This window comes from Mauremys mutica, chromosome 1, assembly GCF_020497125.1.
Source record: "Mauremys mutica isolate MM-2020 ecotype Southern chromosome 1, ASM2049712v1, whole genome shotgun sequence".
Classification (NCBI taxonomy): domain Eukaryota; kingdom Metazoa; phylum Chordata; order Testudines; family Geoemydidae; genus Mauremys; species Mauremys mutica.
In genome coordinates, this window is record NC_059072.1 from 46,505,999 (window position 1) to 46,518,939 (window position 12,941).

The 12,941-nt window shown below is 40.7% G+C and overlaps 1 long non-coding RNA gene across 1 annotated transcript in view; it reads right to left on the reverse strand.

Annotated features, from left to right (window-relative positions):
• Nucleotides 1-7,507: 7,507 nt before the first annotated feature.
• Nucleotides 7,508-12,941, reverse strand: part of LOC123354251 — a 52,170-nt gene continuing 46,736 nt past the window's right edge. The window contains exons 2-3 of the long non-coding RNA XR_006574688.1: nt 9,250-9,392; nt 7,508-7,670 (exon numbers count right to left, since the gene is read on the reverse strand). This is a non-coding gene — a long non-coding RNA (uncharacterized LOC123354251). The remainder of the gene's footprint in view (nt 7,671-9,249; nt 9,393-12,941) is intronic.

The following is a 12,941-nucleotide window of genomic DNA, read 5'->3' on the forward strand; positions in this document are numbered from 1 at the left end:
GTCTCATGGGACAACTGAAACCTTTGAATAATTAGGGTTAATTAGGTAGAGCTGGTTTTATGCACTGAAGCTGTTACAATCATAGCTGGAGGCTAAAATCCAGTCCTGTCTCCACCACTCAGTGGCTATCCAAGGAGCAGAACCTGTGCAGTCTTAGTGCACAAGTGGTAAGCCTGATGCATTGGGGGCTGAGGACATCCTCTTGTGGGGCATGGAGCTCATCTCTGCAAGGGCCTTCTTACACAAAGTGTGCTAGTGTCAGGACAAATGGGGCCAGGGCCAGAGATCCACTACACAGACCTTGATGTCCTCCACATGATGGGGAAACAATTCCTACCCAACTGCATATCCAGCCAGAGTCCAGACCAGCTACTGTGCAGAGGATTTTAGCTACACTGCCATATGTGCATAAAACCTCTTTGTCTCCTTCTGCTTCCTCTCCTTCTAGCTAAATTTAAGGAATCTGGCTAATAAAGAAGCAAAGGAAACTCCACTCCTCCCCCACCCCCCCAAAGTCTCTTTCAGCTGGCTGGCACTGGCAGAAAACCTTGAGGGACTTACGTGGTTTCCAGAAAATTGGGACTATTAGTTAAATAGGCTTTGGAAATCAAAGTTACTGGTTTTTAAAGATTTTTATTTCATGCCACTCTTCCCCAGTGATAGCACACTGCAGACTCTTAACAGCCTGTTAAATACTGAAACCTATAGGATTTATATCCACTAAGACTTGCATGTGTCATTGACAGCCACTGAAACCTACACAATTCTAACAATTCTTCTCCTAACGGTAGCATTTTTTTCCCCAATAACATGGAAACAGATGCTGATTTGACAAAAAGGAGAGGAAGAACAGTGATTATTTTAAATCACCTTGGACACTGGTTCACTGAAATATAGATTTTTTGTTTTAAAATAATCATTCATATCCCATTCTTTTCCATCGAGAAGGAGAAAGGAGAGGGAGGGAGCATCAGCTGGCTTCCAGGAGCAGTGTCGTTAGAACTTCGTTACATTTCAGAGGCTGAAGGCTGAGAGCTGCAGGTGCCATTTTCACAATGGCATGTGCAAATATTGGGTTCCAGAAAAAAAAATATGAAGGAAAACATCTTGAAGGGCATTCTCTGCTATATTTTTGATATTGTGATTTAAGAGAAAGTAAGCTAGGTAACAGCTCCTGAACTGTGTAGTTATACTGGATACCCCCACAGTCAGAACCCCCAGAGGTCAATCACACACCTCCTTTCATCATGTCCATTTTGAATTTAACAGTATTCAGCAAGATTATTAATATATTTATATATAACATCTCAAGTGTGCTCTGTGCTGGTGCAGGGTTCTGTCTGCACAGAGATCATTGCTGGATCAGGATCTGAATAGGCAACGCACAGAGAAAGAAGTAGGGAATAGAATGAAAAAATATTTATTTGGTGTGGAATTTGTATTTATTTTCACTCTGATTGTCCTGTTTTATGACTTAAATCAACCTTTCCTTATTTATTTAATGTTTTCCACAGATTTGTCAATATAATCATTTCCTCTACCTATATATCTCACGCACACTCAGCACCTAAGCCTCCCACTTCTCCATTAAACAGGCTGTTAATTTCCTCCAGTTAAACATTCCTTTTCCCTTGTTCTGTCCTTCCACACTATGACCTCAGATCCTCTCTCAGCCTCCTCTCCCTGCCTCTCCTCAGCAGACAGTCCTTCTCCTACATAAACAGACAGCTGATGTTGATGCCAACATAGGATCTTCTAAAGTAGTTATGGTGAGCCCCTTTAGTAACTTTTTCCTGACTGGAGAGTCACTGCCTCTGAGGGTCTGGCTCTCCTTCGGCGAGGTAGTACTGATACTGAGCCCCATGTGGTATCTTTGGAGAAGAGCCACTGGATTCTCGGTATCCTTAATCAATCCCTGCTGTGTCCAATGTCTGGAGAGGAGTAAAGATGGAGATCTGCCTACATCTCAGCTCCTTCTTCTGATTGAGAAGTCTCTGCCTTTCAGGGGGCTGGCTCTGCCCCTAGGTGGACAATTTGAGGCTCAACCCTATGTCATGCCTTCAAGTGGAGCTTCTGGAGGCCTATTTGTGCTCTTTTATATTTGGGGTGGAGGAAATACTAGCTGGCCCCTTAATCCCAACCTCCAATAGCAACCCCTCCTGGCTGTTGAGTTTCTGGCTCTGCCTCTGGGAGACGGGGAGGGGGCTCCAGCCCATCATGGAGCCTGGGCATGCTGAAGACTCAGTAGAAAGTTAGTTAGGTTTTCAATGGAAATAGTTATATTTTCACTGGTTGCAGCACAGTCACCTATGTCAACATTCCATTCACCAAGATAAATATTTATTCTCTGTTTTTTAAATCTATTGTAACTATACATAGATTAAATCTGCACTACAACAGCCCTTGCAGTACTGGGCTCTCTTGTTACTAATGTCCTGGATAATGCAATGCTGTACAAAAGACTTTATGATACAAAAGACTCAGCGTCATAATTATTGAAGCACGTTTCTTTGGTGCTAGGCAGCTCAGATGTATTAGCCATTTCAAATGTTGTGGATTGCTTGGTGCATGTTACTCTTGAGATTTGGGCCCAATTATGCAGAGCTAAGCAGCATAATTAATCTTGTTCCATGACTGGCTACGTCTATGTAGGGTAATTATTTATATATCCCTGACTGTTCTTGTTGTTGTTGTTTTTGTTTTTTTTGGCTAGTAAAAAATTACTCATAATACATGAAAAACAGTGTTAGGGTGAATATACAACACTATGGTTGATGACAGCTGTGCTTTCCACTATTGGCCCATCCTTTAGCTGCTTGATCCATCACCCACTGAGAATTACTGAATGTTAGGAATTAAGGCTCCTGTGCGGGGAGGGAGACAAGATATGTGAGAGAACAGTGCTGAGCCACCAGCATGGCTGCTGAGCATGATGTGGTGCTACTCCCAGTGCAATACCCTGATGTATCTTTCTGAGGTATTTATCTAGCCCTTATTAGTAATTGAGAAGCTCACAGTCTGACAGGTGTAAGTTGTTTCTGCTTACAACACTCTTGTGAGATCAGCAAATGCTATTAGTCCCATTTCACAGATAGGAAATGGAGGCAGAAAAAAACTAAGGGACTTTCCCAAGGTCACACACAGGAAGTCTCTGAAGTGAAAGGCTAGTACCCTAACCACTGGACCATTCTTCCTCTCACCAGTGAGTTGATGGGAGCTTGAGCTGCCAGAACCCTAGGCCCAACGTATACACTGAGGAACAGACAGGAAGAAACACTGCTCCCTGAAAACCAGTGGAAGCACTTCAGCAGCCAACTCTAGTGACAATCTCTGCTTTCACCGTCTCCTGAGGTTAATGTTATGTTCATGGTATATACATAGTGTCCTACGAAATTAACAGCCATGAAAAATGTGTCACGCACCGTGAAATCTGGTCTCCCCCCATGAAATCTTGTCTTTTGTATTCTTTTACCCTATACTATAGAGAATTTCTCAAATTGGGGGTCCTGACCCCAATGGGAGTTGCAGGGGGGTCCCAAGGTTATTTTATGGGGGATTGTGATATTGCCACCCTTATTTCTGCACTGCCTTCAGAGCTGGGTGGCCAGAGAGTGGCAGCTGTTGGCTGGACACCCAGCTCCAAAGGCAGCCCCCTGCCAGCAGCAACACAGAAGTAAGGTTAGCAATACCATACCATGCCACCCTTACTTCTGTGCTGCTGCCTTCAGAGCTGGATAGCTGGAGAGTGTGGCTGATGATTGAGGGCCCAGCTCTGCAGGCAGCAGCACAGAAGTAAGGGTGGCAATGCCATACCATGCCATCCTTATTTCTGTGCTGCTGCTGGCAGCGGCTCTGCCTTCAGAGCTGGGCTCCCAGCCAGCAGCCGCCACTCTCCAGCTGTCCAGCTCTGAAGGCAGCCACCGCCTGCAGCAGTGCAGAAATAAGGGTAGCAGTACTGCAATCCCCCCCACACACACACATCACACACACACCCAAACACAACTCCTTTTTAGGTCAGGACCCCAACAATTACAACACCATGAAATTTCAGATTTAAATAGCTGAAATAATGAAATTTACTATTTTGAAAATCCTATGACTGTGAAATTAACCAAAATGGACCATGAATTTGGTAGGGCCCTATATATACACAAAGAGTTAGAAACAAAACATAAATACTCTTCCTGAAAGGCAGCAATGCAACACTACTTTATTTGTGAGAATTCAAAACACCAATACACAACCACCAAGTGCTGAGACACATAGCAGGCTTTTCCCTAAGGCAGAGAGACACAGCTCAGCCCACCTTGCTCCAGACTAGCAGACTGACTGCTGAAGCCTCAAATTTAGGATTGCCATCCCTCCAGGATTGGCCTGGAGTCTTCCAGAATTTGCATCCATCTCTTGGTGACTACTGGAAGCAATTCAGGAGATTTTAATAGCGTAGCGCTTAGGTCAATGTAGTTAGGTTGACACAGTGCCAGAGCAGACACTACATTGCTTACATTGACTGTTGCTGTCTTTCAGAAGCTGTCCCACAATGCCCCACACTGACAGTTAAATCAGTGCAAGCGCTCCTGGTAATGACGCAAAGAGCGTAGTGCAGACATGCAAAAGCAATGTAATTACTACGGTGGCTGTAAGTCAACGTAACTTAGGTTGACTTAATTTTGTAGTGTAGACATGCTCACACTGTGAAACAACAGATTAAAGCTCATGTAACTATTGAAATCAGGGTAGCTACACAGGTATAGAACCAGAATGCAGTGGAGAATCAATCTAAAGCCTTGTTCACTTTGCTGAGCACTGCACACATTTCTTGATGCTATGCAGAAGCCTCTCTAAGCAGAGGCTGAGTGAAATCTGAGTAGTCAGCACTAGAATTTTGCCTCTCTGTGTCCCGTTCATCATGATGAAGATGGTGCAGGGAGTCTGCATGGTTGAACCCTGAGGGAATAAGCAAACAAGCCATAGTATAAAGCAATGATGTTGCATCATAAAATGTGCTTTGCTCATATAGGATCAGATTCTGACACCTTTACTCACAATGAGTAGCACCTCATACCATGTGTAGTCCCATTGAAGCAAGGTATTTTTTTATTCAATATACATCAGAGAATAAGAATATGACCCTTACTTGACAAGTGTTTTGTTTTATTGTTGATAATATTTTACAGTGCACTAATAAAAAATGGTCTATAGTATGACTTGATAAAATAACGAAATCTTGGTAAGTTTTTCTCCCACTGCATGGATGCATGCCATACCACAGTGATCAAAAATATCTGCCTATTCTTGTTACTGGAAAAAACTAAAATAGTGTTCTTTAAAACTAATGTTTGTTATAAAACTAGCAATTCCTAACATTCTAGCCTCTGCTATACCTTGCTGATCTAATTCACTCCAGTTTGCTTAGCAGCTGGTGGGGAAATGCTTCCCCACCCTCCATGGTTTTTGCACTTGCTCAAAGCTCCACAGGCGACTGAGCAGGGATGGGGAGGGGACACTTTTACACAATGTCCTGTGTAAATCAGAATGGCTGCTGCCTGAGCGGTCTGGAGAAAATTTGCCCACCCCTCCATACAAAGGCATTGTGCCCTGATACACTGGGTCACAGTGCCACTCAAATTTGGCCCAGCCACTGTTCCGGCCAGATGGCAAGGTGGCTGGCCCAATGGTGTTTTGACCTGGAGCATGGGGAGTCTGTTCCTATACAGTGGAGCACAGCAAAGGCCGCCAAGAACTTGACTCAGGGTGGCACTGGCTCATGTACTGTGTGGGTAAGAGAGAGGGGAGATTCCCTAGCTGAGGGAGACCCAGGGTTCCCTACAAGACAAAGGAAGGGGGACACATGGGGATCAGAACGGGGTCCCTTCAGGGGGGTGTGGGGACCAGATTTGCCCCGCCCAACAAAAAATATCTTAGTTGATGCCACTGCTCAGTGTACAATCAACAAAGAAAAAAATCATTTTAGGGGAACTCATTCAGTCCATTTCCTCTTCACATAATTTGATGAATGATGTTAGTTTCTTAACAGCCCATTTTGTTAATGGACAAAAATTTTGCTGAATCCAGCGATTGTCACTAATATTTGATCTTCCATTCTGTTATTGTCATCAGCACATTTAGATATCTTATTCTTCATTCCCTTATTTCTGTCATTTATGATAGATACGGCACTCTAATAGCCTTAAAACTGCTCCCTATGGGTCCCTCACTAATGACTGTCTACCAGCTTGAATATACTCCATTAATAACACTGATATTCTCTAACTAATTTCAATTTACTGTTTCTTTTTTTCTTTCCCTCTCTCCTTTTTTTCTTTTTCTTTCTTTTTTTGCCAGTTCCGGGAACCACATTTCAGAACCAAATTGTTGATCTACTATCTTGTCAAATTTGTCCCATTTATGGCTCAAACGACTAATGCCTTTTCACAGATCTTTACAACATCTTCAAACCAGGCTATCATTTTAGTCCCCGATCTTGTAATGGATTATGTGTGCACAGAGCTCTGTGCCTCTGTGGAATCCATTGCAGGATTGGCGCTGTAAACAAATGTAGCAAAACCAACAAATTTCCTAGTCAGTTGAACACATGTATGGAAAATACTTGAATCATAAATTAAATCCATGTTAAATATGTCCCTAGCAAGATCATGAGCTATTCCTCACATCTAAGGTTAGGTTGTAGGTACCTGCAGTATAGGACATGGTGATTTGCAGCATACTTACTTCATACTCAGCTATATTAGCATTACTGCATTTTGTGGTAAAACAATGCAGTTAACTTGTCTAAGTTGTAGTTAACATATCAGCATGATATGTTAAATATATATCATGGCATATCATATCATAGACGTCGTGACTGAGAAGTGTTGAACCTACATGCAAAGCTGCTGAAATTTGATGTATTTGAAATTATTAAATAATTGCTCTTATTTTGAAGTTGGTGTTGAGACATTTTACAGATTTACTTCACATGCTTTATTTTTAATTATTTGAACTCAGTCTGTTTTGTAGTTATGTGTAACATACAAATTATATTTGGTCAAATATTAGAAATATATTTCTTCATATGAGCAAATATACTCCTATGAGTAGGGTCTGCAACCATTCTCAGATGAGGAAACCTTGAGCTTCGATGAGTCTGCTTGCATAAGTAAGAGTTGCAGTCCCAGGTCTGTTGAGTTTAGCAAAAGTATATGTTCAATGTAGTCTACAGAGGACTTGATCCTGCTCCAATTGACAATCAGGCAAAAACTCCAAAGAAAAGCACAATCAGGCTTTTGTTCTTTTTATTCTTGTAAGTTTCATAACAATTGCTATTTTTTATTTTTCCTTTAAAAATGAAGGGCAACATCCTACAGTCCTTATTCAATTCTTACACAATCAAAACTCCCTTTGGAGACAATAGGAGTTTTATCTGATGAGGGCTTTGAGATTTGCCCCAACTGAAGCAGTGCTAAAGAAAATAGTCCTTTATTATATTTTACTGACTCATCTGCATGATATGAGAAAAACTGAAATAACTATTTGAACAATAAAACTGAATTTCCCAGAAATTTGTAGCTTATCTGAACCCATTTACTCTTCACACTTTCAATGCGCTGATTTGCTGTCACTGGCCCCTTAATCAGTTCGAGTGGCACTTTACTTCTCAAGTGGTTCAACTGAAATAAATTGGACAATAGGAAAAGTAAGGACTACTCAACATGCGTATAGGTGGTAGATTAACATGCATAGTTCATATTCTATAAAAATATAACCAGAAAATTCTTCAGTGATTATAGGCAAGGGAAGAATAAAACAGCCACATTGTGGAGACAAAAACTTTTCCTTGTTTATGGTGGTTTTTTTGTATTCTAAATGTTGGAGGTTTTAAACTACTGTTCTTTTTGGCAGGGTAGGATGGGTTCAGATATAATTTCAGAACAAAAATAATGGCTGCCTTTTGCTTCCAAAATGAAAATAAACCTATTTAATATAAGTTGACGGGTAATTTTTCTTGAACTTGCAGCAAGATTAAAGTAGCACTTTATGCTTAGACTATAAATGCAATAAGAAGAATTATGTGCGTGGATGAAAATTTAAGGACTACAGATTTCAAATTTATTAGCAAAGACCTGTGAGCCTCAAAAAAATGAAAAAGAGACATTTTTGCTTAGCATTACCAGAAGGGGATATAGAAAACCCCAATAAAACCAAGATGCCTGCCGCTAGACAAACATCGTGGATAATAGAAAGAACAGAGATCTATCTGGTGATGAATCTTTCTTAAGAAACTGCAAGAAAGCAGCGATAGGTGCTACAAAAATTAAATGGAGGCACTTATACTCACTTGGTGATCAGGGGTAACCCTCAACTTGCCTAGCCTTGTATAGTCCTTTGGTAAGTGAGATGCATTTAGACTTGCAGGAAGCGGTTTAGGGGAGGATGGGCAGATTCAGTTATTAGTTCAAGTCCATCAACAGTGGGATTAGCATTATATAAAGCTATGAATGAGCATGCATAAATTCAGGATTCGGGGGGGATGACTTAGTTTCTCTTGTTTATGTGGACTTTTCATATACCAGCAGAGGAGAGAAAAACATTATTAAGGTAGAGTGAAATGTGCTTGATTAACTACAGAAATTGGCAGTCGGTAGGGGTACCTTAGACTATTTTGAATCAAGTTTGAAAATGACTAGGTAACTAGTTGATAATGTCTATTCAGTTACAGTGGGTGCTTCCAGGAACTCATTATTACATTAAATTTGATCTAACTTATTGGCATTAATAATCAGATTTTCCCTGTGGTATCTAAATGGTGTGTTTTTGAATAAAAAGAGCAGTCCAGGGAGACAATGAGTCCTTTCTTCTGTTCTAGATATAATTAGGGCCCCTAATTTAAGTGTCGTATCAGCCCTCTGCTTTGTTCCAGATTGAATCTTGAGATGTTACTTTCAAATACATCAACAAATAATTTATATCTGTTTTTCCATTAGGTTAGCACAGCTGAAATAGAAATACCTCACCCTATCGAGGAACAACAGTTGGTGTTACTTGTGTTCCACCATTAGCTTTTTATGGAACTATCTCTTTTTCCATTTGTTTGTTTACCAGGTACAGTAATGTGAACAAGCTGTTAACAGTTTTCCCTTGACAGCTCCCCTCAATAAATCATAAAAATCTTTTGGCAGTAGCCCACAGTGAATAATATTTTTCTCTCTCCCTTAATCTTACTGGCTACTTTCTCCCCCTCTTAAGTACCTGTATGTGTTCTGCTTTCCTCTCATCAGCTGTTACATGTGTAGTTTCTACCATGCCTTTGTTGTCTGTATCTTCCTTACTAGGCTGGTTTTTTTCAGCCTAGCTTTGAGTATATTATACCTCTCTCAAGTGCGGCAAAACATCTACAGAGAACAATGAAAATGCCATGTTCATACTGCCAAGAGAGCTGATTAAATGTATACCATTCACTTGTCCCAAAATTCTCATTATAATCTTGGTCAAATGGATAGAGTTTGTATAATTTTTGTTCACATGGTAATCTTAATGCTGGATTTTGTTCTTTTATTCTCATTACAGTTTTTATCAGAAGAATGGAATTCTGAACCATTTTCTGTTCTCATTAAAACTTGATTAGATGAATGGATTAATTGCGTGCTAGCGTCTGCTCCCCTTACAATCTTTGCTGGGAAAATCAGCTCAAATCTTTCCACAAGGAGGAGGAGTTATTTTTAAAAAAAAACTTTTTTTCTTAACTTTATTTCTGAAGAATGTCATGGGTTTCAGAATAATTACTTTTGTTTCCATTTTCCCAGGTTGTGTCTCCTTTAGGGACATGTCACAGCTGACTGTCATTGTCACCATGCATCACTCCAAATAATGGAACTTGTGACCAAGCAACCGATGGTGACATATTACCCAGGAAACTTGGGGGGGGGAAACACACCCCTAGAGTGCACTTAAGTAAACCTCTCTCTATCCCTTAGTCCTGAATAATATGCTCATTAGAAATAAAGAAGCTTGAAAGTTGCATTTTAAGATTCAAGCATAAAAACAATGAAAGCTTTGATGTGCAGTAATGCGCATCAAGGGTGTTTTTATGAGATGGCTTTAAGATTCTAGGCAAATGGGACAGGAGTGAGAAAATAAAACATTCATCTTCTCTCATAGACTTTAAGGTCAGAAGGGACCATCATGATCATCTAGTCTGACCTCCTGCACAATGCAGGCCACAGAACCTCATCCACCACTCCTGTAGTAGCCCTGAACCTCAAATCATGATTTATACTTCAAATTACAGCGAATCCACTGGTTACACTAGTTTAAACCTGCAAGTGACCAGTGCCCCATGCAGCAGAGGAAGGCAACCCCCTCTCCCAACCCCCCAGGATTTCTACCAATCTGGCCCAGGGGGAAATTCCTTCCTGGTCCCAAATATGGCAATCAGTTGGACCCTGAGTATGTGGGCAAGATCCACCAGCCAGACACTTAGGAAAGAATTCTCTGTAGTAACTCAGAGCCCTCCTCCATCTAGTGTCCCATCACCAGCCACTGGTGATATCTGCTGCTAGCAGGCACCGATAGCTACATGCCATTGTAGGCAGTCTCATCATACCATACCCTCCATAAACTTATCAAGCTCAGTCTTGAAGCCAGTTATGCTTTAGCCACCACTGCTCTCCTTGGAAAGCTGTTCCAGAACTTCACTCCTCTGGTGGTTAGAAACCTTTGTCTAATTTCAAGCCTAAAGTTCTTGACAGCCAGTTCATATCCATTTGTTCTTATGTACTCTCTAATTCAGGAACATGACTAATCAGCAATACAATTTTATTTGCATGTATCCTTCTGCCAAAGGAGTATCAGAAAATGTGTTCTCCCAAGTGCAGATTTGGGAAGTCTGATAAATAACCAAATGATCCTGCAAACATAATCTAAGGCTAAGAATGTGTGTGCAGTTTGGAGCCTTAGTCATTAAACTAGTGCTAAGTAATGTCTTGAAATGCATCATGATGTCAGGGAAGGTACAGTACTGAAACCAAAATCCTATTATGTGCTGGACCCAATGCAGGAGGGGTGAAATTTTATCCTTGCTTACACCCATACAATCCATGGGCAAAATTTAGCCCCTTGTTCCTTCAATGGGTCCAGCACATAGGAAAATCCTGGTTTCAGTACACAGTCATTGGGAATTTTGCCAGAGTAGGGAGAGAATTCTGGATGCAATGTCTGAAAAAAAAATGTTATTTTCATTGGGTCAAATCCTGCACTCCTTCATTAGGCAAAACTCCCACTGACTTGTGCCCATTATTATTTTTGGAAAAGGTAAGGTGAGATTCAGTTGGAACCTATTCTTAAATATTGGAAAGCAAAGTCTGCTTTGGATTTGTGTAAATTATGGATTCAGGGACCTTAAGAGGAGTTTCTCACACAGCTGAGCAGAGCCGTGAAGTGGCTTTCTGCAGTGACCCACGCCAGAGACATAATTCTGTAACTGTTTTAATAACTGTGCAATATATGGTGCCCTGTCCTTTCTGTGTATTCCTGCTCATATCTATTGATTATTTAACAGAGCCCTGCTTCATGTGCTTTTACTGAAACCTCCATCCATATTGTTTCCAAAATTGCACACCTACAAACCACTTACAAACCAGCTTGTCTTCCTTTCCAAATGCTTTTTTTCACATTGATTGCCTCTCACACCGTGGCGTCAATGTCCCTGTGAAATATGGATAACCTCATTGCAAAACTAGGGTGCACCAAAGCGAAAATCTTCACAAATAATGCTGTCCTCTACAATGTACTGGACAGAAAACATGTATTAGGAAGGAAATGGAATTATATTCCTTTTTATTAATATTTTCTCTAGTGTTGTAGAATAGGTAATAATTATCTGCAAAAGTCTGCATTTATGTATTGATAAAGCTGAGCTCTTAAGAACATAAGAATGGCCATAGTGGGTCAGACCAATGTTCCATCTACCCTAGTATCTTGTTTCTGACCGTAGCCAGTGCCAGATGCTTCAGAGGAAATTCACAGAACAGAGCAATGTTGAGTGATCCACCTCCTAAAATACACAAATTCTCAGCAAAAGAAAATGGTCTTATTTGTGCCTCTGCTGAACCAGATAAAATTAATCAAGACACTGACTAGAGCAGGATATGAATAATTAGAATTACACAAATAATCTAATTTTGTATCATATGTCTTTTCCTCGTAATTTTCCTGTTTTTGAACAGCTTGTGATTTAGCTCTTGTTCACTGTCTTGGGTAATCGTTATTGTGTTTTATTTACTGTCAGTAACTACAGTGCCCATGTCCATGTTACACTCCTGTAGCTTTAAATAAAAGGAACTGGTTATATTGTACACTTCCAGTAAATAAGACTTGCAATATTTAATTGCCTTCATGCAAGAAGCAGTTTGAATGTAGGGCTTGAATGAATGTGTCTGAATGAATGTTCTGTATCATAGCTGATATTGACAAGACTTATAATGTTTCTAGTTTGCAATCAAATTAGTTTGTCACCCTGAAATGATCTTCTGGAGAAAACCAATCAACCAACCAAAAACCTGAAAGCCAAATGTTCGTTTCGTCCTAATTCCTAGCTGCCAATGTGTTCCTGCGTGCACATCTGTGACCTTTTCCAAAGCCATCTCCTGTGCTCTATTCTTGCTACATCTGGTGTTAGCTGTCCCAGTTTTATATTCTGAATATCTGGTCACCATATTTACTTTTGTGAGAAGTAACTACAGTGCCACTTGAATCAGTCTCCATGACCTCTGTGCTGAAGGGCATTTTCTGTCAGCTGTGATAGTAGCTTTGTGATTGCTCCTACTGTTGCTTTCTGCACACAAATAGCATGCCTACTCCAGTTGCCCTTTAGACACACTGCTCTGAAACTAAGCGTGTCTGACTCTGTGTAGGCATAACCCTGGAATGCCCACTGTGTACAA